Source organism: Lagenorhynchus albirostris, chromosome 16 (genome assembly GCF_949774975.1).
Source record: "Lagenorhynchus albirostris chromosome 16, mLagAlb1.1, whole genome shotgun sequence".
In the NCBI taxonomy this organism is placed as follows: domain Eukaryota; kingdom Metazoa; phylum Chordata; class Mammalia; order Artiodactyla; family Delphinidae; genus Lagenorhynchus; species Lagenorhynchus albirostris.
In genome coordinates this window covers 76,382,564-76,406,568 of record NC_083110.1, presented here as the reverse complement: position 1 = coordinate 76,406,568, position 24,005 = coordinate 76,382,564, and the positions used below count along the sequence as shown (strand labels likewise).

At 52.6% G+C, this 24,005-nt stretch overlaps 1 long non-coding RNA gene across 2 annotated transcripts in view; it reads left to right on the top strand.

Moving 5' to 3' along the window:
- Positions 1 to 24,005, top strand: part of LOC132507146 (uncharacterized) — an 87,329-nt gene that overhangs the window by 41,722 nt on the left and 21,602 nt on the right. For both annotated transcript variants that reach the window (XR_009536082.1, XR_009536081.1), the window contains exons 2-3: positions 2,010 to 2,127; positions 15,578 to 15,681. This is a non-coding gene — a long non-coding RNA (uncharacterized LOC132507146). The remainder of the gene's footprint in view (positions 1 to 2,009; positions 2,128 to 15,577; positions 15,682 to 24,005) is intronic.

Below are 24,005 nucleotides of genomic sequence, written 5' to 3'. Positions count from 1 at the left end.
CCTTCAGACTTCTCGTTAATGTGAGACGATAAACCCCTGTTTCTTTAAGCCACTATGAGTCAGACTTTCTGTTACTTGCAGCTTTAGGTTACGCCACCTTTCAGATGTGTCTTAACTACCCATCCCTAGAGGACTCCTTCCCCAGGGTGAGACGCACTTGTTCCTCTAGGCCGTGGGGGACACTGCTCAGTCACCATGTCAGCCCCTTCTCACACCCACCTAGGCCCCCCGGGCCTGTCCCTGTGAGACCCACGTCCCCAAGGAGTGACCTGGCAGGGGCAGGTTAGGCAGCCAGCCGCGCAAGAACAGGCAGGAAGGGCTGGAGCTGTACTTGTTCACCGTCACCTGTGGGTACAGTCTGTGGTTCCAGAAACACATAGGCGGATCTCGTGGACCACAAGGGAGCCACCCAGCAAGGAAGAGGATGCAGACTGGGGGTGCCAGAGATGGGAGGTCTGCACGACCATGGAGGTGTAGTCTGAGCCCATCCAGGGTTTGTGGCATTCCCCTCGCAGCTCAGAGCAGGCTGGGTCCCAGGAGTGCAAGTGTGCACCCTCGTTTCCTAGAAATAACAGACTCCGCTGCACTTTCCAGGGGTGACCGAGGGTTGGCCTTGGAAAGGCCCTGGAGGTCAGAGGGACTCAGGCCCTGCCCGGCCTCACCGCAGCCTCATCCATGATGCATCAGAACAGCCTCTCGTGGTGCGGGGGGCTGCCCTGGGTGAGCTGCCTGCGGAGTGCGCCCCTGGGAGCAGGTGTTCCTGCTGAGATCTGTGATTAGGGGGGTGTTTACAACCCTCAGTGCCCGGGAACCTCTCCAGGCTGACACTGTGACATCCCATAGTGACAGCCTGTCCCGGAGTCCATCCCTGTGGGGTGGGCGTGGGGGAGTATTGTCCTCTGTGGAGAAGACCCCGGCCCTGGGGGTGGCTCTGTGTCTCACCAGGGAGGGCATCCTGGGCCTCGCTTGAGGAGAGGCCTGGACAGAGCGGGCAGTGGTGGAATTCAGGTGCAAACTTTCCACCTTCCTTCAGTGAACAGCTTCAGTGGCTTAATTTCTCCCGGCAGGTAGGTGGAGTCTGTGTTGGAAAGGATGAGCTCGGGGAGGTGTTACCTTGCTGGTGGGGGGACTGAATGCCAGACTCTCTTTCTGTAAACAGAAGCGTGCTATCCTGCATGCTTCCCTTCACGCTGTGATACTGGTTCTGTGTTTTGTGAGCATTACCTTAGCTGGTCCTCTCCGGAGCGCCTTGCAATGGATGCGGTTGTCAGCATCTTAGCATCAAGGAAAGGGTGAGTGTCGGAGGAGCAGGAAAGGCAGGCAGCTGTGCTCAGACCACGTGAGGCTGAGGAGTTTGGATGGGACCCAGAGGGCCATGGGACCGCTGAGGTCTGCATTTGGAAAGAGGCTCTGGGGGCAGCATTTGGAAAGAGCCTGTGGAGGCTCTTGTGACGCTCTGTACAGGGGACGTCGGGCAGAATTAAGGTGGTGACCTCACACGTGGGGTGTGCTCTGTAAATATTTGCTGTTGAATGATGGAGGGGATGGAGATGAGAGGAAGGGTTTGAGGGCTGTTTACCAGGTGGCATTACTAGGCGTTGGAGACTGGGCGTGGCAATGTGGTGGGCGGGTTGGGGAGGAGGGTGACATTTTATTTCTGTCTGGGGCAACTGGGGAGATGGCGGCGAGATGGGGCCCCCAAGGAGGGGCAGGTTTGGGGCCAGAAAGCTAAGATTCGCGCTGGATGTGTGGATTCAGCACGTCTGTCTCTCTCCCCCAGAGGTCATGGTTGGGGAAGCAATTGTCAGAGCTCGGCTGGCGCCTGGGGCAGTCTTCCCAAGCCCCCGATTCCACCTTTGGACACACTGAGGCTGGCGGGAGAAGGGAACTGCTGGCTGAGGGCCAGCCAGGTGGAGATGCCCGTTGCCCCCGCCTCTGGGCACCCTCAATCACAAACGGGAACGAGCAACCCTTCAAGGTTTCAGGTGTTTCCTTTCTTTGTTCCTTAGACTATTGTTCTGGACGCACATCTGGAGACACCTGTCTTTCTACGCCAGGACCTTTGTTATCAGAGCGGATTCATCTGACCCTACATCCCAAGGAGACAGAATCCTCAGAAGAACCTTGGTAACAGTGTCAAGCGCCTGGGTCATCAGCTCTCAGTATGCGTGTTAGAAGTAGTAGGAGTCTTTGGAGAAAAGCCTTTTTGTGGTCACATGAATTAGGAAAACTCTGGGCTCCACACGTTAATGGACTCTGGGCTGCAGGCCTTCTCAGGACCTTTAGTGGTGCCACGACAGTCTCTAAGAGGGGGCTCCTGTGTGCAGGGCCCCCCAAGGATACTGGACCAATGAACACGTTTTCCAGGGAGCATCCACCTCCACCTCCCAGACCTGGTGCTCTGGGGTCACGGTTCAGGGAACAATGGTCAGAGCTGGGCTAGCCTCTGGGTGGAGGTGAGGTCAAGCCCCTCATTTCTTCCTCAGACAGACTGAGGCCTGGAGAGGGAGGGGAATTGTCCGGCAGAGCCAGCAGGCAGACTCTGGGCTTAGGACCCCTGGGCAGGATCCCTTCTCCTGTGCAGTCTTTCTGCTTCCTGTGTTCTAATTTGCCTGGTCCCCAGAGAGGCCTGCTCTTTCATTTCAATGGACTCTTCTGGAAGGCATTTGGGAGGGTGACTGGGGGTTGGGTGTTGCCTCCGTCTGTGTCCAGGCCTCTGATGTGGACCTGTGTGAACGTGTCCTTCGCCACCCCCCGGGAGAGTTGTGTCTGAACCCGAGACAGACACTGGGCAGAAAGCAGTTATGGCCCCGACATTCCCCATGGAGCCATTCGTGGGCCGGCGAGGCAGGAATGAGCCTGTCTGGGTGGCGGCCTCGGTAACGAGAGCTCTGTGGGCCCAGAGACAAGGGCCGGCTTTGGCCTTGAGTCTCCCCGCTGGGCCCGCGGACAGCACCACGGTGGCCGCTGAGGGCGACTGTGCTTGGCTGGGATACAGCTGAGGATGGGCAGGGCGGGGCCAGGGCATCAGGAAACCCAGTTTATGTAACAGTTTCCTGGTGTGACTGTCCCGGAGGGAACTTCATGTCGCCAAGCACAAAACAGGTGCTTCCTTAGTTCATCCTGCGCATGTTTATGGGGGGTGAGGGGTCGATTCCACACCAGACCTCGTGTGGACCCCTGGGGGCGGGGAGAGGGACAGTGTTTTAGTTTGGGTTCCTGGCATGAGAGACCGAGATGAGGATTTGGGGGCCGATAAGCTTGCTGGGAGCTGATTCCTGGAAGCCGGATGGGGCAGGGGGGTGCAGGGAGTAGAACAGAAAAGGGGAAAAGCTAACCCTGGGTAGTGGAGGGCACGGCTGGGGCCATGATGCCCGATTCCACGGGGACCTGCAGGCTGGGGGCGGACTGTCCACAGGAAAGATGATGCAGGGCCAAGCCACCTGCTGGCTCCTCGCCCGATGCCTGAGGTTTGCCCCTGGGGGTAACCCCACCCTCCTGGCTGTGTGCTCGGCCATGCATGACACAGGCTTGGGGCGGGCACTGTCGGGGCCAGGGCAGTGGGAGTGACACCTGTCCCCAAGGCGCAGCAGGGTCAGAGGTGGACCCAGGCGTGCCTGCCACGTGCCACCTGTCTCCAGGGCGTGACGAGGTAGATAGTTTTGGGCTGGGGGAGAGGAGAATGGAGTGAGCCCGACCCTCCCCGTCCCGCGATCTTGCTTCCCTCCAACTTCCCCTACTGGCCATTTACTATCGTCTAATGGCCATCATCACAGCATACTAGCTTGGAAGAAAGAGCTGTAAAAGGGCCAGTTTTGGAAAATGTGGTCAGAGGGGCCTGGATCCCCACTATCCCTCTTCCTGAGCAGGAAGCCGGCTGTACCACCAGAACATTCCTAAGCATGGTCTGAGTAATGACTTACCCACTGCCTCCAGATTCAGGAAGTCTTATCTGTCTTCCTGAAAAACCTTAAGTTAGAAAAGCAAGTTGGAATTTTTTTTCCGTAGAAACTGAATTAGTAATGCAATTTTTTTTCACGTGGTCATGAAAATGTTCATGGAAATCCTGAAAACGAGCCCCACCAAGCCTGCTGAGATGGCTCTGAAAATCTGGGGGCTGCCCAGGTTAGCGGGAGGCTCTTTCTGCCTGTTTGGTGTATCTGGGATGTGCATTTGTGAGGTGCTCCCTGCCTTTGGGGAGGTGAGTGGCAGAGAAGCGTGTCCTCAGAGTCTGGTGAATTCTCCGCATGTCCCTGTGACTGCCCAGCACCCGGATGAGGGGTCCCTAGCGCTGAAGTTCTCCTCATTCTCAGCCTGTCACGCAGGGCCGCCTTCTGAATGGAGGAGCCCAGGCTGCCTGCTCAGCAGTGCTTTGTGTCAAAACACTTCAAGTGGAAATGTGTGCTCATTCTGCCATCCAGTAGGATCCCACAGAGAGGCTCTGAGGCCTCCAGGTCTTCGGAATGGGTGGGGCTGGGATCGGAGCTGCCCCCTGGGGACCCCTGACGGGCTGGGGCTGGGACTCAGTCAGGGGTATGGGGCAGTGTGATTATCGGAGGGCAGGCCTGTGGCAGGAGGGACAAGGCCAGGGTGGGGACAGCAGAGACAGGAACTTTGCCCACAATCCAGTTGGTTGGATTCCAGCCACCAGAGCCCTAGGCCAGAACCCAAGGTTGCCCCAGCAATGCCCATCCAGCTTGGGTTAGGCCGGTGGTTAGCAGCTCATATGGGGACCCACGAGACACAGGCGTCAGATTTTGAACAGCATGAGGGTGGACAGCATCTATATTAGAAGCCAGAATTAGGATTAGACAATGACCCCACTGGCTGAGACGGACAATCTTAGAAAAGGAAAAGATTCAGGACTAAGGGGACGAGCCCTGTATCAGGTCCCGTTGTGAGTGGGGGCGGGGCTGGAGGCGTGGAAGGACTAGCACAGCAGCATAGATAGCTCATCCCTGGGCAGGGGCAGCTCTGCTCCCACGCCCTCCCCCTGGGTTAGCCCCATGTTTGAACACTGGCACTCACCCCTCCTGGGCCACAGCTGATTGGACCAGAGAGGAGACTTGATCCAAGGAGATCCAGTCTTTCGGCAAGATGAGCTCATCAGCTTCGTTCCCCCCCAGAATTTTGGACTGGGACCGGAGACATTCATCAGTTGGATGGTGGCCCTGGAGCTAGGGCGGCCATGTTTGAGGGTTTGAGCAGGTGCAGAGAAAAGGGTTCTGGAGGAGAGGGAAGAATGAAGAATCCGATGATCAGAGAGGAGCGGGGAGAAACCGCGCAGCCCCGGGCCGGGCTGGGGCAGGGCTGGAGAAGGCCATTGAGTTGTCCCAGCCAGCATCGGGTCACCATTTTCCATACCTGCACTTTCTGCCCTCAGTTCCTTGACATATTTTCAGACTTCTGGCTAAAGTCCACTTTTTGTGAGCTGATTTGAGTAGGCTTCAGTCCCCAGCATCTGAAACGCTCCCTGGGAGAGCCAGCGCCCTCATTGTCATAAGCGGGACAGAAGCCCGTGGGGGGAGGAGCCAGCTGGGCAGGGCCTGGGTGGGGGGAGGGGTGCTCCTGCAGCTCTGTGCGTGGCTGGGCCACGTTGGATCCCATCAGCTCATTTTGGGCACCATGCCACAGAAGGACAGAGCAAGATAGTGTCTGTTCATGGTGCGTGACCCTGGTGGCAAGGGCACCTGGACCCCTGGCATTGGAGAAATGGCCAAAGCGTCATACATTCTGCCTGGAATGAAGGAGACTTTGTGTGGGACAGAAGAAGCATCTCTGATGTTTGAAGTCTTGTTAGAGAAAAAGCAAAGACTGTTCTGAGCTCCCTGAGGCTGTTGGATTAGTTCCAAAGGTCAAGGGTCCACTTTTGGCCTGGTGTAGGGGAAACCTCCTCCTGAAACTGCCTGCCACAGGATGGGTGGACTTGGGCATAGGGAGCTCCCTGTTCCTGCAGCTGAAGGACCACTTGAATGGGTATTACAGGACATGCAAGAATGGAGCTGTTGGCCTGGACTGGATAACCATAAAGAACATCTTCACCCAGGACAAGAACAGCCTCTAGCCATGACCTTGAAGATGACCATGACCAATGGCCATGACCACAGAGAATATCTTTACTTGCAGGTAGGACCTAGTCCCAGGCCAGGAAAAACCCCAAACCATGACCTTGAAGGTGACCATGACCAATGATCATGACAACAGAGAACATCTTCTTTCCCTGGACAGCCCCAAGAATGACCGTGAACATGAGCGCGTTGCAGAATCTGATGGGCCCGGTGACCCGAGGGACAGGCAGGTGAGGCCTCTGGTCCGAACACCCTTGGTAAGGCTGGGAGCTCCTCCCAGGGACAAGCTCGAGGAACCATAGCTGGTCATGACATAATTTGTGGGCTGTTGTCCTGCTGGGGCTGGGAGCGCCTGTGGCTGAGGGGGTTTGGAGGGATGGTGGAGGTGTGTTTGGAGTTGGGGAAGGAACACAGGATGGGAGATGTAGTGACCTCTGGGGGTGAGAGCAGGGGAGGCCCCAGGAGGCCCACTCTGTATATGGGTTACACACTTTCTTCCTTTCTTTTCTTGGGCTCTGGGACCAACTTCCTGGTCAGGTGGCCAGTGGTCCCTAAGGGCCAACCTCAGCGTGCCCTCCACCTTCCCAGACAGCCAGGGAGGGCTTGAGCCGCAGGGGACCCCCTGAGCCCCTCCATCAAAGCTTGTCCCAGAGCTGTGCTCCTAGAGCAAATGTACCGCTGTCCTCTGTCTTCTAACCGGAGAGGGACAGGGAAACAGGCTGCTTGCGGAGCCGGGTTAAAGGCATTGTGTGTGTCTCTGGGGAGATAATCACCCAGGGGAGCTTTCCAGTGATGGTAGAGCCAGGGAAGGAGCGAGAAGAGAGGGCAGTGGAGATTCTTGCCTGGGTCCTTCCCAGAAAGCGCCTTGAGCGGGTTGGGGCTGCGGCCCTTTCTGGGGCAGCTGTAATCTGGCAGCTTTTCGTAATTATCCGTTAGTAATTACCCACTGAGGCTTTGGTAAACAGCAGCCTGTTTAGCCATCCTTGAGGAATTAAATCATTACAGTTACTGCTCTATCCATTCGCTATTAGCCTCCTAAGAGGCTTTTCCACCTCAGAACCAGGGTTTTCGTTTGATGAACTCCCGGGAGAACGTTAAACGGGGGAGGCTCTGGGGGGTTGGGGAGATGTGCGCCCCCGGCGGCTGCTGGAGGTAAGACGGCGGCGCCCGTCCTCGGGTCTGTGCCACGCGCTCTCTGTGACTGGCACCCCTGACCATGGCAAGTGGTCTTCAGTAAAGTAGAAGCTTCTTACACGGAGTGTATCTTAAGAAGCAAAGGGTCCAGTTGGAGGGGGCCGGAGGCTTCTGGCGCAGACACAGGCAGGCAGACAGGCTGGGCCCCTCCTGGGATGGGACGGAGGTGTGTGGCTGGGTGGTCCGCGGTCAATGTCTGCAAGGCCAGCAGGACCGACTGAGGTCCTGGTTTCTCTTGGACTGTGCGTTGAGGTTGGCTGCTTGGATGAAGGTCAGATGAGGGTCAAGGACATGCCTTCTGTGAGGATCTGCCCTGCTTTTCCCTTTTGCCAAGGTTGCCCTTTCCTTTCTGGACCTTTCAGGGACAGCCCTAGGCCATGACCGTGAAGATGAGCCCCCTGCAGAATCTGATGGCCCCCAACCCATGGGGGAGGCCTGTGGTCCAGAGGCAGGGATGGAGCGCTCCTCCCAGGGGCCACCTTGAGAAACGATACGTAGCTGGTCATGATGTCTTTGGCTGCACAACGTTTGCTATCTGGGCGGTATCTGTCACCCGGGGATTTGGAGGGAATGATGGTGTGGGGTGTTTGTGCTCTGAGCCACCTCTGAAGCCCCCTGAGGTGGGCCTCAGGGGCAGGGGGTGCTGCACAGAGGGGACACAAGCCAGCTCCCAGGGCTCACCGTCTGGGGAGGGCTGTGACTGGCCCCTTCCTCTGAGGGCTTCACGTGTTGTCAGGGGTGAGGCATTGCCCTGTCACACGGTAGATGGGCAGCTGGCATCCAGGGAGCCCTGACAGAGGTCACGAGGGGACATACTCTTGGGCACCTTCTGTGTGCCAGGCACTGGTCCAAACGAGAGATGCATAACTGTAAGGAAGCCTAGACCCACCATTGCTGTCACACAGAGGCTGGTCTAGAAGAGGGGACTGTAATAGATCTGGAAACATGACCAAGACCAGCACGGACTCCAGACGTGGCCCTTCAGTCCAGGGAGATCAAATATTCAGGCCTAATTCTCTAGCTTGTTCTGTAGACTCTGAAGCCATTATACATGAAGTGGAATGAGAGGAAATGAGGGAGTGGGATCAGTGTAAACCCATTTTGGAAGAAGCCGTTATAAGGGTTCATTCTGGAAACCCTTCTGAAGCTGACCTTCCCCACCTTCTTTTTTAACAACCAAGAAACCCTTGGCATAGAGTGGCAGAACGTTGCAAGACCTCAAACTGGATCACCAGATTCGTCAACAGATTTTTAAATATGTAAATTAATTTGCATCAAGGACCTAATAGGTAGAAAAACAGGATGATTTCCATTTTTGTATAAATTACCTTCATTGCTAAGTTCTGTGAAATGGGGATTGTATCAGAAAATTGGGGTTAGTGGTTTTGCCTTCAGAGTAGGGCCTTTTAAACCTGGTTTATATCCAAGTGAGTAGTGAGATATTAAAACAAAATGCCATTCCCCCAGATCTACAGAATCCCAAACCTCTGGGGGCCCCAAATCACATGACCCTGCCAGGTGTCCTGGAGAGCTGGAGCACAGGCAGAATCCATGAAGGGGCCAGTGATGGAAAAACACTTGAGCCCAAGGTTGCTTGCTGACTGTAGAGGGGGCTGCCTTTGGGGGTCCTTTTGGTCCAGCCCCAGCCCTCTTTTCCTGTCTGCCCCCCAGCTCCTCCCCCACCCTGTTCTGGCTCTGTCTTTTTTTTTTTTTAACATGTTTATTGGAGTATAATTGCTTTACAATGGTGTGTTAGTTTCTGCTTCATAACAAAGTGAATCAGTCACACACACACATATGTTCCCATATCCCTTCCCCCTCACGTCTCCCTCCCTCCCACCCTCCCTAGCCCACCCCTCTAGGTGGTCACAAAGCACCGAGCTGATCTCCCTGTGCTACGCGGCTGCTTCCCACTAGCTATCTACCTTACATTTGGTAGTGTATATATGTCCATGCCACTCTCTCACTTCGTCCCAGCTTACCCTTCCCCCTCCCCATATCCTCAAGTCCATTCTCTAGTAGGTCTGTGTCTTTATTCCCGTCTTACCCCTGGGTTCTTCATGACTTTTTTTTTTCCTTAGATTCCATATATATGTGTTAGCATACGGTATTTGTCTTTCTCTTTCTGACTTACTTCACTCTGTATGACAGACTGTAGGTCCATCCACCTCACTACAAATAACTCAATTTCGTTTCTTTTTATGGCTGAGTAATATTCCATTGTATATATGTGCCACATCTTCTTTATCCATTCATCGTTGATGGACATTTAGGTTGCTTCCATGTCCTGGCTATTGTAAATAGAGCTGCAATGAACATTCTGGTACATGACTCTTTTTGAATTATGGTTTTCTCAGGGTATATGCCCAGTAGTGGGATTGCTGGGTCATATGGTAGTTCAATTTGTAGTTTTTTAAGGAACCTCCATACTGTTCTCCATAGTGGTTGTACCAATTCACATTCCCACCAGCAGTGCAAGAGTGTTCCCTTTTCTCCGCACCCTTCTGGCTCTGTCTTGCCTCCCCCTTGGGCTACTCTGTGTCCCAGGCCGGGACACCCTTGTTCTTTGGGGGGAGCACCGTCCAGACGAGCCCACATGGATGGGTCCTCCAGGCTAACCGTGCTGTGTTGTTGAGCTGAAAGTCTTCCTCTCCATCAGGTGAAGAAGGGGAGGAAGCCTACTGCCCTGGCCTGGTTACAGAGCTGCTCAGGTGACCAACGCGTCTCTAGGTGCAGAGCACCTCTCTGAGCATCTGTGCATTTAATAGGTCGAATCCTCCCGGAAGCAGGAAGGCAGTTCTTCCCACAGGGCAGCAGGAAGGCCTCTGGTTTGAAACTTGCTCATCGATCACATTCAGCCCCGTCTTGGACTCCTTGCCTGCCCTCTGCCCCCACCCCGTGAGGACCTTCCACTGGGTCAGAGCCTGTGCTAAGCTTTGGTGGAGGATTGGGGGCAAGGTTTACCATGGACCCTGCAGGAGGGAGCGAGGCAGGTGGGGATCAGGTGGCGTGTACTGGCTCTGGATGAAGAGCCAATAGGGTGGAGTGTCCACTTCCTGGAGCTGGGATGGCAGCCCAGGGTGGTCCCCACCAGGGGCCCTGGGGGAGGGCGGGGCCTGAGGGAGGGCTCGAGGGAGGTGCTCACCCCAGGACATGTGTTTAAAGCGCCCCACCACTATCTGTGGGAAAGGGCCGAGGAGGCAGGAGACCTGCCTCTGGCCTCAGCGCAGCTCTGGAGCTGACCAGCTGCAGCTGTGGCAAGTCATTTAATTGGCTCCATCTTACAGTGACTGAGTGCCCACTGTGGGTGGGCTGGCCAGTTGCTCAGGATCCACAGGTGAAGGTATGTGGTCCCTGGAATCCCAGGCACATGGGGTAAGCAGACAGATGCTGAGATATGGGCTGACAATAAAGGCATTTAAAAAGCTGCATAGGGACCCACAGAGGGGGAGACAGCCATGCTGTGGGTGGGGTAGGTCAGGGGAGTAGTGTGAGGAATAGAGAAGACTTCATGGAGGAGGTAACATTTGAATTGGGCTTTGTAGGTTAAGTAGGAGCTCGCTGTGGGAGAAAGAATGACAAGTAGAGGGAAGATCACAAAGACGTGGGCCCAAGAGAGCCAGTCACATTCAGGAAAACTACAGAGAGTATGATATGCCTGGGCTTTGCCTGGCTGCAGCACTATGATTCCACCCTGTGGTGGGCTTGCCCTGTTGATGTGGTAGTTGACTTATGAGATGGCCTCCAGTGACCCTCGTCTCCAGGTAGTCAAGCCTTTGCGTGGCCCCCTTTGTCATTGAACAGGGCTGACCTGTGTGACTACTAGAACACTGCTGAAGTGACTGTGTGTGACTGAACACTGAGGCTGGGTCATAAAAGCACTGTAGCTTCTGCCTTGATCTCTTGGATTGCAGGCCCTGGGAAGGCAGCCACCATGCTGTGAGGACATTCAGGCAGCCCTGTGTCCCTGTGAGGACATTCAGGAACTGAGGACTCCCACCAGCAGCAGGCAGCGTCAACTTGCCAGCCATGTGAGTGGGCTGCTTGGAAGTGGACCTTCCAGCCCCAGCCATGCCTTTAGAAGACTGTAGCCCTGGCTGACATCTGCCTGCAGTCCTATGAGAGACCTCTAGACAGGACTGTCCAGCCAAGCTGCTTCTGAATTCCTGACCACAGAGCCTGTGAGAGGTGATAAATAATTACTGCTGTTTTAACCCATGAAGCTTCGGGCTAATTTGTTATGCGGCACTAGATAACAAATACAGCTGGTTATTGTGGTAGGCGGCTTCCAAGACGGCTGCCAACGATCCCAGCCTCCCGGTCATTCATGCCATCATGTAATGCCCTCTGCTTTAGTATGGACTGGACATGGTGACTTGCTTCTAATGAAAGAATAAGGCACATCTGATGGGGTGTCACTTGGAGATTACGTTACAAAAGTCTCTGGCTTCCATTATGGGTGACACTTGCTCTCTTGCTGGTTCTGAGGGAAGCCAGCTGCCATGTTGTGAGCTGTCCTATGGAGGGGTCCACATAGCCAAGAACCGAGAGATGTCTCCAGCCAACAGCCAGTGAGGAACCGAGGCCACGAATCCAACACCTTGTGATAAATGGAACCTTGGCAGCAGCCATGTCGGTGAGCTGAGAGTTGAACCTTGAAATGACTGCAGCCCCAGCAGACGCCTCGGTTCCAGCCCTGTGAGAGGCCCTGAACAAGAGGACTCAGACAAGCTGCCCTTGGGATCCAAGTGCACAGAAACCATGAGATAGAAAATGCTTGTTGTTTTAGAGCTGCTGAGCGTGGGGTCATTTGTTACACAGCAATAGATTATTAATACAGTTATGAGGAATGGTGCCAACCTCACCTGTCCTGTCCCCAGGGGAGCTGCTTGGCTGTGGTCTAGACTTGGGTCTCAGCCTACTGAACCACTCGAACCTTGGTCAGTCAGGGGCCCAAAGCAGGTAGGGGGAGCATTGAGGGGCTGAGAATATGGGGGGGGCATCCTAATACCTGCCGATTTCTGGAAAACCAAGTCAGCCTCCATAAGACCATAGGAGATGAATAAGTATGTGGGTGAGACATAGGTTCAAGGCCAGGTTCTATCCTCCTGTACCTGTGTGATGTTTAGCAATGTTACAAGTCCTCCAGGAGCTCTGGCTCCCAAGTTGCCCTGCTGGAGCAGAGGGGGGGCATGCAGGGATGCAACGGCCCAGTTAGCACCAACCAGAGAGCCAACATGAGGACTGAGCAACAGGATCTCCAGAAGGGAGCTTGGCCCTGGAACATGGTAGGTGCTTGATACAAGACTGACCCTGTAGCTGTCAGGATCCTTGGCGTACTGTCTTCGGTCCAGCCACCGATGTCACAAAGTCCTCACAGTGCCCTCCTGATGCCCAGATCTAGGAGGACTTGGGGAGGATGCCAGCTCTTCAAAGATGAGGCGGTCTCAGCTGTGTAATCACCACCACTTTGCTTGGGGCCCTCCCCGAGGAACATACTCCCGGATCCATCACCCCCTTGCTCCGGTGAGTCTGAGCCTGGGCTTTGCATGCTGTCCTGCATGGAATACCAATGCCTCTGTTCAGCTCCCCAGAAGTCCCTGCTCTCCTCCCCTGCGGGCGCCGAGGGTCTCTGCCTGGCTTGGTGTTCATTTCTTGCAGTATGAAGCGATGATTTAATTCTTGCCTGAGATATCATTCAGCCCCAGTTCATGCTGAAGTGAAATATATTTCAGCACCCACTGATTTCCATATAGATAAAAAAAGGAAAAAAAAAAAGAGGAGAAAGGAAACAACCTCAACCAGCATCTTCACACACTATGCATTTGAAACGTGCTTCTTGAAGATGGATTGCTCCGTTAGGCTGCTAAGAGGCTTTCTTGACTTGTCAACAGTTTTATCCCCCTACAAACATTCTTGGCTATAAATTATTCATTGCCCAGTTAGCGGTTTAAAAAAAATGCCTGGAGCTGAGGCGCTTTCTTAATTCTCCCTCTGCTCTTCAGATCCAAGTTGTTTTTTCCCCTCCCATTGCTGGAAAAGTAGAAGTAACTGGAATTCTCCTGGCTTGGAGGTTCAGGCTGGATGCAGTGAGAGAGTCGTGTGGAACCCGGAGTGAGCTTGGCTGGGGGTTGGGGGGAGGCAGTCATTTATAGTCTGGGGAAAGGCAGGACACTGGGGTTATCAAATATATGTTGAGATGGGAAATAGGTGTGTTTGGGGTTTTCTTTTTGTTCTGTTGGCAGGAACTCCAGGGTTTCAAAAAAGCAGAGGGGAGACGATTCGATCCTAGGCCCAGCCATTTCGGAGTCCACAGCTGGAAAGGATCTGAGGCTTCCTCTGTTTACCTGATTCCACTCTCTGGGGCCCCGCTCTGCCAGGAGACAGCACCCCCTTGTCTTTCTCCATCGTGCCCACCCTCTCCTGTCCTGCACACCCCTGGACCACCTCCCTCACCCCCAGCTGACTTCCTTCTCCAGCGCGGATTCTCAGACGCCCCCACCGTCCCTGTGTCCCTGTGGGAGGTGGATAGAAGTGGTGGGTGGGATTAGGCCTCAGAATTTGGGGCCCGTGTTAGCTGCAGCAAAGCCCTGTGTGCTGGGTGGCTTAAGGCAAGAGCAATCCAGTCTCTTAGTTTCTTAATTCTCCCTCTGCTTTTCAGATCCAAGTTGTTTTCTTCCCGCTGTTGAAAAAGTAGAAATAACTAGAAGTCTCTTGACTTGGCGGTTCATGCTGGAGCCCAGTGAGAGAGTTGTGTTGAGTCCTAGAGGCTAGGATTCAGCGGGGCTGTGCTCCCTCGAGACTCTGGATAGGATCCTTCCTTGCCTTCTCCCTGCAGCTTCAATCTCCATCGTCACGTGGCATTCTCCCTGTGTGTCTCTGTGTTCGATCTGATCCTCTTATAAGGACACCAATCATATTGGATGAAGGGCCTACCCCGGTGCTCATCTTAACTTCACTAGAACCATCTGCAAAGACCCTATTTCCGAATAAGGTCACCTCCAAGTACCAAGGGTTGGGACTTCACCATATCTTTTGGGGGGACATGATTCAATCCATGACAGAGTCAGAGGAGGGAAGAGCCCCCAGTGACCAGGCCGCAGAGCAGAGCATCAGAGGCCTCAGAAGGCTGAAGGTCTCCCATCCTGCTGGGACCTCAGCCTCCCCAGCAATACTCTTGCACCAGAGTCCCCTTCTCTGCCCCTGGCTCTGCAGAGGTGCCAGGCTTTGCTGGGGGCCTGAAAAACTGTCCTTTCACAGCTGTGTAGAGAGAAAAATCAGGCTAACTGCAGGACTGCTGCACCTCTAATGGGGCCCGGACCTCCCCGGGAGGGCGGCTGTCTTAGACCTTGTCCGGTGGCCTGGTCTGAGGGCACCATGTCCACCTGCCATCAGCAGCAGGAGATGTGGCCTGAGTGTCCCCCTGCTCTAAGATTTCACCTTGACTCCCAAGTCCTCCCCGCTCCCCACGTTCTCCCCAGGCAGCAGGGGCTTTGCCAGGGCAACATTTCTGGGTGGGCTCTCGGGAGATCTCTGTGCTCTGTTGCTCATCCAGAGAGAACCGGTGGTGGCAGCTAAACGGTCCGCTGTGCTAGCGCCCTGCTGGGTGAAGCAGGTTCATGTGGGGAGCGATGACGGCACTGTTGCTGTGTCTCGGGTTGGACATTGGATTATTTTCCTCCAACCCGACCAAGAGTTTTGGCTTTCAGAGAAGATCTCCAGAAGCTGGGTTTATAAACACCAGTGGGTATCGGATTTAGTCAAGGGTATCCAGCGCCTGGCATCCGTCACCTCTCACCAGCCCTGCTGTGGCTACTAAGTTCGGTTCCATAACCCAGACAGCAGACAGAAGGGGCAGGGGCCCCGATGGTCCCTATCCATTTCACTGGATGTGGTTGTTACTTCCTGGGTCACTCACCTTTGGTTGAATTTAAGTTTGTCAGACTAAGCAGCCTTTAATTGGAGACCCTGGGGTTCCTTGGAACCCAGGCCACCTCTAAGCATGGGATCGAGTCTGGAGTGTAGGAAACAAAATTTGTCACCCTAAAATGTCTCTGGCATGTAGATTATTTCACGCTGAAAATTATCAAGGCCCAAAAGACTCAGGAAGAAACTTTGAACTACCCCCCTAATCGCCTGAAAAATTTAGATGGAGGGCCTATTACAGGAATAGAGCTATCACCAGACGTCTGCAGAGAATACAAGCTAGGTGTGGTAGGGGAACACTTAGAGATCAGAGTCTACTCTGTGTCCCATTGTCTCTGCAGGGCCCCAGCAAACATTTATTTACTAAACACGTGCTTTTCCATCTCCAGGTGAATTGCCTTTCGCCCCTTCGAAGTCCCAAGCCACTACTCCCAACATCCTCTGCTGTCTTTAGCTGAAGGTGACATTTAAAGTGAGGACTTTGGCCATTTTGGTGAGTTATTCAGTTTTCCTGGGTCTCTCCCATGTATATACGTTATTAAACTTTTGTTTGATTTTCTCCTATTAATCTTTCTCATGTCAATTTATTTCTTAGACCTGCCAGAAGAACCTAGAAGGGTAGAGAAAAATTTCTTCCTCCCCAACAGGAGCAAAGGCAGCCGAAGGATAGGACAGGAGAGTGGTGTGAGCCCCTGGCCCACAGTTGAGGAAGAAAGGAAGTAGGTCCCAAGCACTCTCACAATATTTTACTTAATCCTTACAATAGTACACCCATTGCACAGATGAGGAGACTGAGGGTCAGAGAGGCCAGATGACCTGCCTAGTAAGTGACAGAATCTAATGGACCTGAGGTTCCTGAATGAGAGAATTTCTTCTTCAGGCAGGTAGTTTCACATCCCTCTGATCACACTGTGATGGGCGGTGACCTAGTCCAAAGGATCTTTGGGAAAATGAGGTTCTTTTCCAGGGCCGGGATCTGACCAGAAGCCTTTGGAGCTGAGTACTGGCTTCTCCCAGGCTGTCTGGGAAGCTGCACTTGTATCACATCTGGGTGTGGCCCATATTGATGGTGGAACTGCAAAACCCAGGATGGGCAGCCCCACCTGTGGGGCACTTGATAGGGAATTACTCAGAGGAAGAAGATACAGCTGAGGGAACAGTTGCTCTCCTGGGAGCATCCAGTGGAAATTCTTTTCCATTCAAAGTCAGAGTCAAATAAGAGAAGGTTTTTAGCAATGAGGGTTTTTCAGGGAGCACTTGAAACCATTTCGTAGAAATCCGGACTGTTTTAAAGAGAAACAGGAGTGGCAAGATGTCCAAAAATTAATTTTTAAAATTAATTCCGTCATCTTTTCAATTGTCCAAGTCATTTAGTTTTGGTTTTTTATTTATTTATTTATTTATTTATTTTAGTTTTGTTTTTATTGCATTATTTTCTTTCTTGAGACTGGATTCTTTGAAATAATACTGCGATGAATATGGAGGTCATTCACTTTTTGTATTCCTTTTTTATTAACAATTTTGTTGAGATGCAATTCACCTATCATATAGTTCATCCATTTAAAGTGCACAGCTCTAACACAGGGAACTCTACTCAGTATTCTGTATTAGCCTAAATGGGAAAAGAATCTGAAAAAGAACGAATATATGTATATGTATAATTGAATCACTTTGCTGCACATCGGAAACGAACACAACATTGTAAGTCGACTATAGGCCAGTAAAATGTTTTTAAAAATAAAAAAATAAAGTGCACAGCTCAATGGTTTTTAGTATATTCCCCGAATTGTGCACCCACCACCACAATCAATTTTAGAGCCTTACATGTATACAATGGAATATTACTCAGCCGTAAAAAGAAACGAAATTGAGTTATTTGTAGTGAGGTGGATGGACCTAGAGTCTGTCATACAGAGTGAAGTAAGTCAGAAAGAGAAAAACAAATACCGTATGCTAACACACACACACACACACACACACACACACACACACACACACACACACACACACACACACACACACACACACACACACACACACACACACACACACACACACACACACACACACACACAGGTTCTGATGAACCTAGGGGCAGGACAGGAATAAAGACGCAGATGTAGAGAATGGACTTGAGGAAAGGGAGGGTGGGGAAGGGGAAGCTGGGACGAGGTGAGAGAGTAGCATGGGCTCCTGGCTGTCTCTTTCCCGGTTCTCTCTGGTGAACTATCTACCTTGGGTTTGGCTTATTGTTCTTAATTAAGAGAGGCTGTTGTTTTCAAGAGTGCCCTTAGGCATGAACTTCCTCACATTCTGTTTTAAATAAAGTCATTTCCTTTGGGAGCACTTCAGAGAGCTTTCTTTTCTCATGGATTGAATCCCCCCTGTGCAAACCCTCTGAGCTCTAGTTCTGGGTGCCCCTGGCCTCCTCAGCTTGCCTCTTCTTGGAAACTGTGCCCCATGAGCAAGCTGTGGTCCAGTGGTTGGGGGCCCAGTCCTCTGGGCCTGCCTGGCCTGGGGTAGAGCCTCTGTCCCGTGAGAGTGGCCGGGAGGAAGGCTGTCCCGACCTCTCAGTCACACTCACCAGGAATTTAGCCTTCCCGACTTGGAGTTGGGGGGAATGAGAAATGCTGGTGGCCTGTCCCTCCTGGTGAGACATGTAAGCCTTTATTAGGATTTGAAGGGTGAGGGAGCCCCGACTTCTTGGCCACACCCACGTGGAGGGAGAGAGCAGCTTGTGGCTGAAATGCCACAGACTCTTGCTGTTCTTACTGAGTTTTAGTAGATTTTGTTGAGTAGATGTTTCTTTGTTTGTCATATGCCCTTAGGACAGTTCCCAGAGACTTTAAATGGTTGTTCTTTTTTTTTTTTTTAATAGTTTTTGTCAGCTTTGCTGGTTCCATGGAGTTACTCTCTCAGTCATCCCAGAAGTGGAAACTGTTGTTTTATTTTAATAATGAAGGCATCTTTATATTATGAATTTACCTCCAAACACAGCTTTGATGGTATAAGTTTTGACAAGTCATGTTCTAATTTTCTGTTGTATTTATAATTCATTTTCTGAACCCAAAAGGAAAACTATTTTAGTTTTCAGATGGGCTGTCTGTCTATCTATCTATCTATCTACCTACTTTTGGTTTTCAGGCTTCCAGCATTCCAGTCTAGCTTTTGTTGGATTTTGTGGTTTGGAGAATGGCTTGTACAATTTCTGCTCTTTGTAATTTAGAGGAGTTATCTTTTTGGATAAGTAAGTATAAGTTTTTGCAAATGCTCCATCAATATACATTTGAGAAAAAGGTATATTCTCTCTTTGTGAGGCACAAAAGTCAGCATCTATCTATTAATTTAACCTTATTAATTATATCGTTTTGCTACTCTAGGTGTATGATAGACAATACTCCAGCAGATAGATATGGGATAGAAGGAGAAAAGAAATTGCAAAGCAAATGTGTAAAGCAATGTTACTTCGCTCGTGGTGATTTCATAGGAAATACTACTTGATGCATTTTCCCCAGAAGCTTATGCAGGTAGCACAGAGTACAGATTCATAAAACTTTTGGCTTAGAAGGGACCCTGGAGGTTTTCCAGTTCCTTCTTCCTTGTTTTATAAATGAGGAAAATGACTTGCCCAAGGTCACGCAGATCGCAAGCTGAGACTGCGAACTAGATTCAGGTCCTTGGATTCTGGTAGGACATAAAGTCTGTGTTTTTGCCGGGCTTCTGGCGTGTTGCATTTTGTTTGTTTTCATTGTTATCTCTGAGAGAGTTGCTGCCTTAAGAGCGGGTAGAGATACATTTCTTATTTTAAAGGTCTTATATATTTATTCGTAGGTACTTTACAAATTGCAAAGCACACTTTTATATGCCTCATCTAATTGAATCTTCACAGTCAAGCGATGTTTAAGGCAGCACTGTTGCCCCAGTCCTGTAGGTGAAGAAATGGAGGCTTAGTGCCTGGCAGCCCACGTCAGCTCCAGGTCTTCTGCCCCTGAGGCCATGCTCTCATTTGCAGGGCCCTGGAGTCCCGTCCCACCTTGGCCAGACCCAATGTTCAGACTCTTTCATTTCCTGCGTGTTTCTTGGGGGGTAAAATTGTCCTACATCCTGTAGGACTTTTCCTTCCTCCATTGGAACAGTGCCCCGGACAGCTGGCTGGGTTTTGCGAATACGGTGATCAGTCTGGGAAATTATTATTTTTTAAACTATCACTGTAGCCTCTGCACCTGGTATCAGCAGGTTATAATAGGCTGGGTGTGCGCTTGAAGCATACCTCTGCTATCTTCTGGGACAATCTGAGTTCATTCGCGCCCTTGCTTTCCTTCCTCTGGAGGAGCATTTAAGCAGCCCCATCTCGGCTGCACTCTCCCACCCAAAGCTGCGGCTTAGCCAGCCCTTCCCGTCCTCATCTGGAAGTGTGGACCCACCTGTGGAGTGATCAGAGGCTCCTAACAGCCTCTCCACAAAAGTTGGGGACGGGGAAGGCGGTCAGGTGGTCATCCAGGTCTCTCCAAGTCCCGGTCGTCTCTGAGTTTACCATGAAGTCCTTGTTGTCCTGGAAGGCACAGTTCTGTTTTAGGAATTATCTTACGAATTAATCTTGTTTGCTGCACTCAGAATCACTCCTTCAGACTTCTTGGCACTCACCTCACGTGGAACCTGAGAATGGCTTTCTTTCCCACTGCCTGGCATTTTTCTCATCAATAACACGTTTTTGTCTACCACGTGCCAGGCACTGCCCCTCCCTCTTCAGGTCTGGGTAGACATCCCCCAAGAGTCCCCAGGGCCTCAGGTCGGCACCTGCTCTCAGAGGTGACGTTTGCTCATTCCCTCTTGTCTTTCTGTTTAGCCCCGAATGGGGTGGGGGTGGAGCAGGGCCTCCCGTTGGTTCATCAGCAGAGAAAACACAGGGGACATTGGAGCTGGTCCCGGTGGGGAGGGAGCAGGCAGGCTGTCCCAAGCCCTCCATGGTGCCAACAGGAGGAGCCTCTTGGAAGAGCCCAGTCAAATGAAGGACACGTGGCTGGTGTCTGCTCTGCTGTGGATTCTCAGGGGCGCTTCTCAGAACACCAACCTCCCCTCTACCTGGGCCATGTGAGAGCTTGTGTAGGTGTTCATATTTCAATTTTAACTGAAAGGAGACGCTTCCCAGGAGAAGGTGGTCTCTGAGAAAGCCAACGTGCTTTGTCTGCAGTGGACAACACAATTCCAAAGCAGAGAATAATTTTCTAGGCCTTTAAAGAACTGGAATTCAATCTTGGCTCTGATTTTTACCTCTGCGTCACCCATTGCTGATCTCTGTGGACCTCAGTTTCCTAATCTTTAAAATGGGCCGAGGCCTTCCCTGGTGACGCAGTGGTTAAGAATCTACCTGCCAATGCAGGGGACACGGGTTTGAGCCCTGGTCCGGGAAGACCCCACATGCCGCGGAGCGACTAAGCCCGTGCGCCACAACTACTGAGCTTGTGCTCTAGAGCCCGCGAGCCACTACTACTGAGTCCACGTGCCACAACTACTGAAACCCGTGGGCCTAGAGCCCGTGCTCTGCAACAAGAGAAGCCACTGCAATGAGAAGCCCACGCATTGCAATGAAGAGTAACCCCCATTTGCTGCAACTAGAGAAAGCCTGCGCGCAGTAACAAAGACCCAATAAATAAAATAGATAAATTAAAAAAATTAAAAGGAAAAAAATCAGAGTCTTTTCTATTAAAATAAATAAATAAATAAACAAAATGGGCTAATCAGCCCACCTTTAGTGAGAATCACATGACGCATCTGGAAACGCTCCGCATGGATGTGCTGGGCCCGGCCCCTCTGCCGAGTCCTGGCCGTGGCTTTTCTGTTTCTCCCACACATGGCTGAGAATGTGTGAGGCCTTTGGACACCCGGATCATTTCCCAGTAAGGCTCCACCTGGCACATTCTTACCTAAGAGACTTGCTACGAAACCTCGAGGGGCCTGAGTCTGGCAGTCTGAGTCCCAGAAAGGAGGCTGAATTTTTACCGTCCCAGGCCGCGTATTAGATGATGACTTGTGTAATTTTCTCAAGATATAAGCCACGTTTTACAAAGCGAAGCCATGTGTGTGCCCTGAGGGGACGGCTGGGCCATAGCTGCCGCCCTGCCCCAGCCCCTGCAGCTCACAGGACAGGCCCTCTCCTGCTCCTGGCTGGGTCCTCTGGAGGGGGTTCCTCGCTGCAGTCCTTGCCCCTGAGCCCTCGCTCTTCGGGGCCAATTCTGGACTCCAGCGCGGTATTGATGTCGGCCCTTCATGCTACTTTTGTGCGTGGGTAGCCGGTCACCCTGCTGGAGGATGCCCTGGTGGAATGTTGCCACCTCAGCAGGCAATTTGAACTGGACAGTGTGGTTTTGGAAAGTGAGTTCATATCCGTGGTGTTTAGGAAACCAACCTGGAAAGGGCTGAAGGGGTAGAGAGGTCTGTGTGAGGCCCTCGGAGAGGGGACTGTCACTTGTCTGTCCCTCAGCCTCAGGACCTGCCACTCCCCTGCGATGGCCGGGTCTCCATCCTCTCCTCCCATCCCCACCTACTCTCCCCCCGTTCAGGCTGCGGCTCCACACCTGGACCCCCGCTGTGCCATCTCCTGCTCCATCTCTCCCGGCTGTCGCGGGCACAGCCCTAATGACACCTCCCTCCCTTCCCCAGGAAACAGGGCAGAGTCCGAGTTCCTCTGCCTGCGTTCCAGGCTCACACTCGGCCACGGTGCCTTTCCCATCTTGTCTCACACAGCTTTCCCTCATGTCTGGGAGAGTCCCACTGAAGGGAAAGTCTTGGTCTTTGGTGCCCAGGGGAGCAGGATTGAGGTGACTGGTGCCTCGGTGACAGAGAAGCCACCAGAGGGCCAGGGCTGACCACAGGGGCTGCCACCAGAAGAGAGTCCCTGGTGAGGCACACATTGTCTTTCCCACCTGGGTGTCCCCTGGCCGGCTCCACTCGGCTTTGCTCTGAGAAGAGACCCACATGGGGGTCACATGGGAGGATTCCAGCTCTGTCACTCATGCTCTGAGCCTTTGGGCAAGTCACCTACATCTCTATTTCCTCATCTGTAAAATGGGCCTGATAATAATGCCGATCTCACAGTTGTAAGGGTGAGATTGGATCATTGTTAAAGGCATTTGCCTCGTTGCCTGTTCACGTAAGTCCTCAATGAAAGATGGCTGTTCTACCAGTGGTAGTGTTCTTACGCCCATTAACCTCTGACCCCTTGCTGGCATCTGCTCCCCTAGAAAGGAGCCCCAGGCACCCTTGCTGCTGAGCATCTCGCGTCTGCTCAGGGAAGGAGAGGTTCAGGGTCTCCCTGGCCCGGCAGGCTGAGCCCGGGGGAAGCTGCCCAGCTGTTCCAACTGCGGGGTGACGAGGCGGAGACACCACGCCTCCGAGGTTGCAGGCAGAGAGTCCCCTGATCGGGGCTCCGGCCTGGAAGGGCTTCCGGAGTTAGCCAACAGGATCTGGATTGGGAAAGAGGAAGGTGATGGTGCAGGTGATGGGGTGGAAGGGGCGACTCCCTGTAGCCCTCCGTCTCCGTGTCCTTGATCTTGTGAGGCACACGGGACGCAGCTTCCATCACTGGGGACAAACTGCTGACAGGCCTTTCGAGGGACGAAAACCCAGTGATTTCTGACTTGCATGTGAATAGAGATGGGAACACGTTCGACCCCCACGGAGCCCCAGGACACGCCCCCTCCCCCCCCCGCCCCCGCCAACCTCGAACCCCCTGCTTTCTGTAAGGGAAGCTGGGCCAGGCAGGGCCCGAACCAGATCTGTGGTCGTCAGTACGTGGCCCGAGGACCAGCTGGGTCACGGGCTGCTAATGACCAGGTAAGCTGAGAGATTGAGAGCAGGCGTTTAGGAACAGGACAGGCATTTGAACGAGTAATTATCCGCTGAACGCAATAATATAATATATGATAAAATATAATTAAAAAGTTGGCTTACATTTTGTATGTCATTTTTCTAGAAATTTATTTTTTATTGTATTATGCAAAGTATCAGTTGCTAAGGGGCTGGAAACCAGAAACCAAAACCACAGTGGCTCGGCACCGTACGTTTTAAGCGCTAGGAGCAGGGCTCCCTGGAACCCTCCCGGGGCTGACATTTCAGGTCGCTTCAAGGGGTTGCTGCTGTGGCCTGCAGCGACCCCGAGCCTCTGGTTCCTGGGAAGGAGCTCCGTGGGAAGAAGGACTGATTGGACGGCCGGGCCCGGAGCCTGGCTCTGAGGCTCGACCCTGAGCCCACTCACCAGGCCTGGGATGTGGACCATTTATGTCCTTCTGTTGCACCTGGAGGATCCTGGTTTTATTTAAACTTTCGGTACTTTGTTCATCATTTTTTGGCATTCATTTGGATGTTTTAGCGTATTGCATTAAAATACTTTTCTCGATTACAAAGTGTCTGGTGCCCCTAAGTCCTGCACCCCAGGCCTGTGCCCTGGTTGGAACCCAGGGGCTCCGGGGTCACCCAGCTAGAGGCCTCAGTGCCGGCGGGGAGGCTCGGTAGCAAAACAAACCCAGAAAGACTTTCAGAGGCTCGTGCAGAGCCGTTTACTGGGGTGAAGGGGACACGTTGTTGGGGGTGTGGGACGGGCCCAGGCGGTTAGGAGAGGGAGTCAGGTAATGAAGAGGCTCTGGCTGAATATCAGTGTCCCCTACACCCTTCCACGGGCTCATGTTCTGAGAAGCCCCCAGTAGTTCATAAAACCGTAAAAACTGTCTGGGTTTTACTGAGAAATCAGGTGGGGATACCAAGGATGAAATATCGTATTAACTCACCCCCCCTAACCATCCTTACCCCTTCCCTTCACAT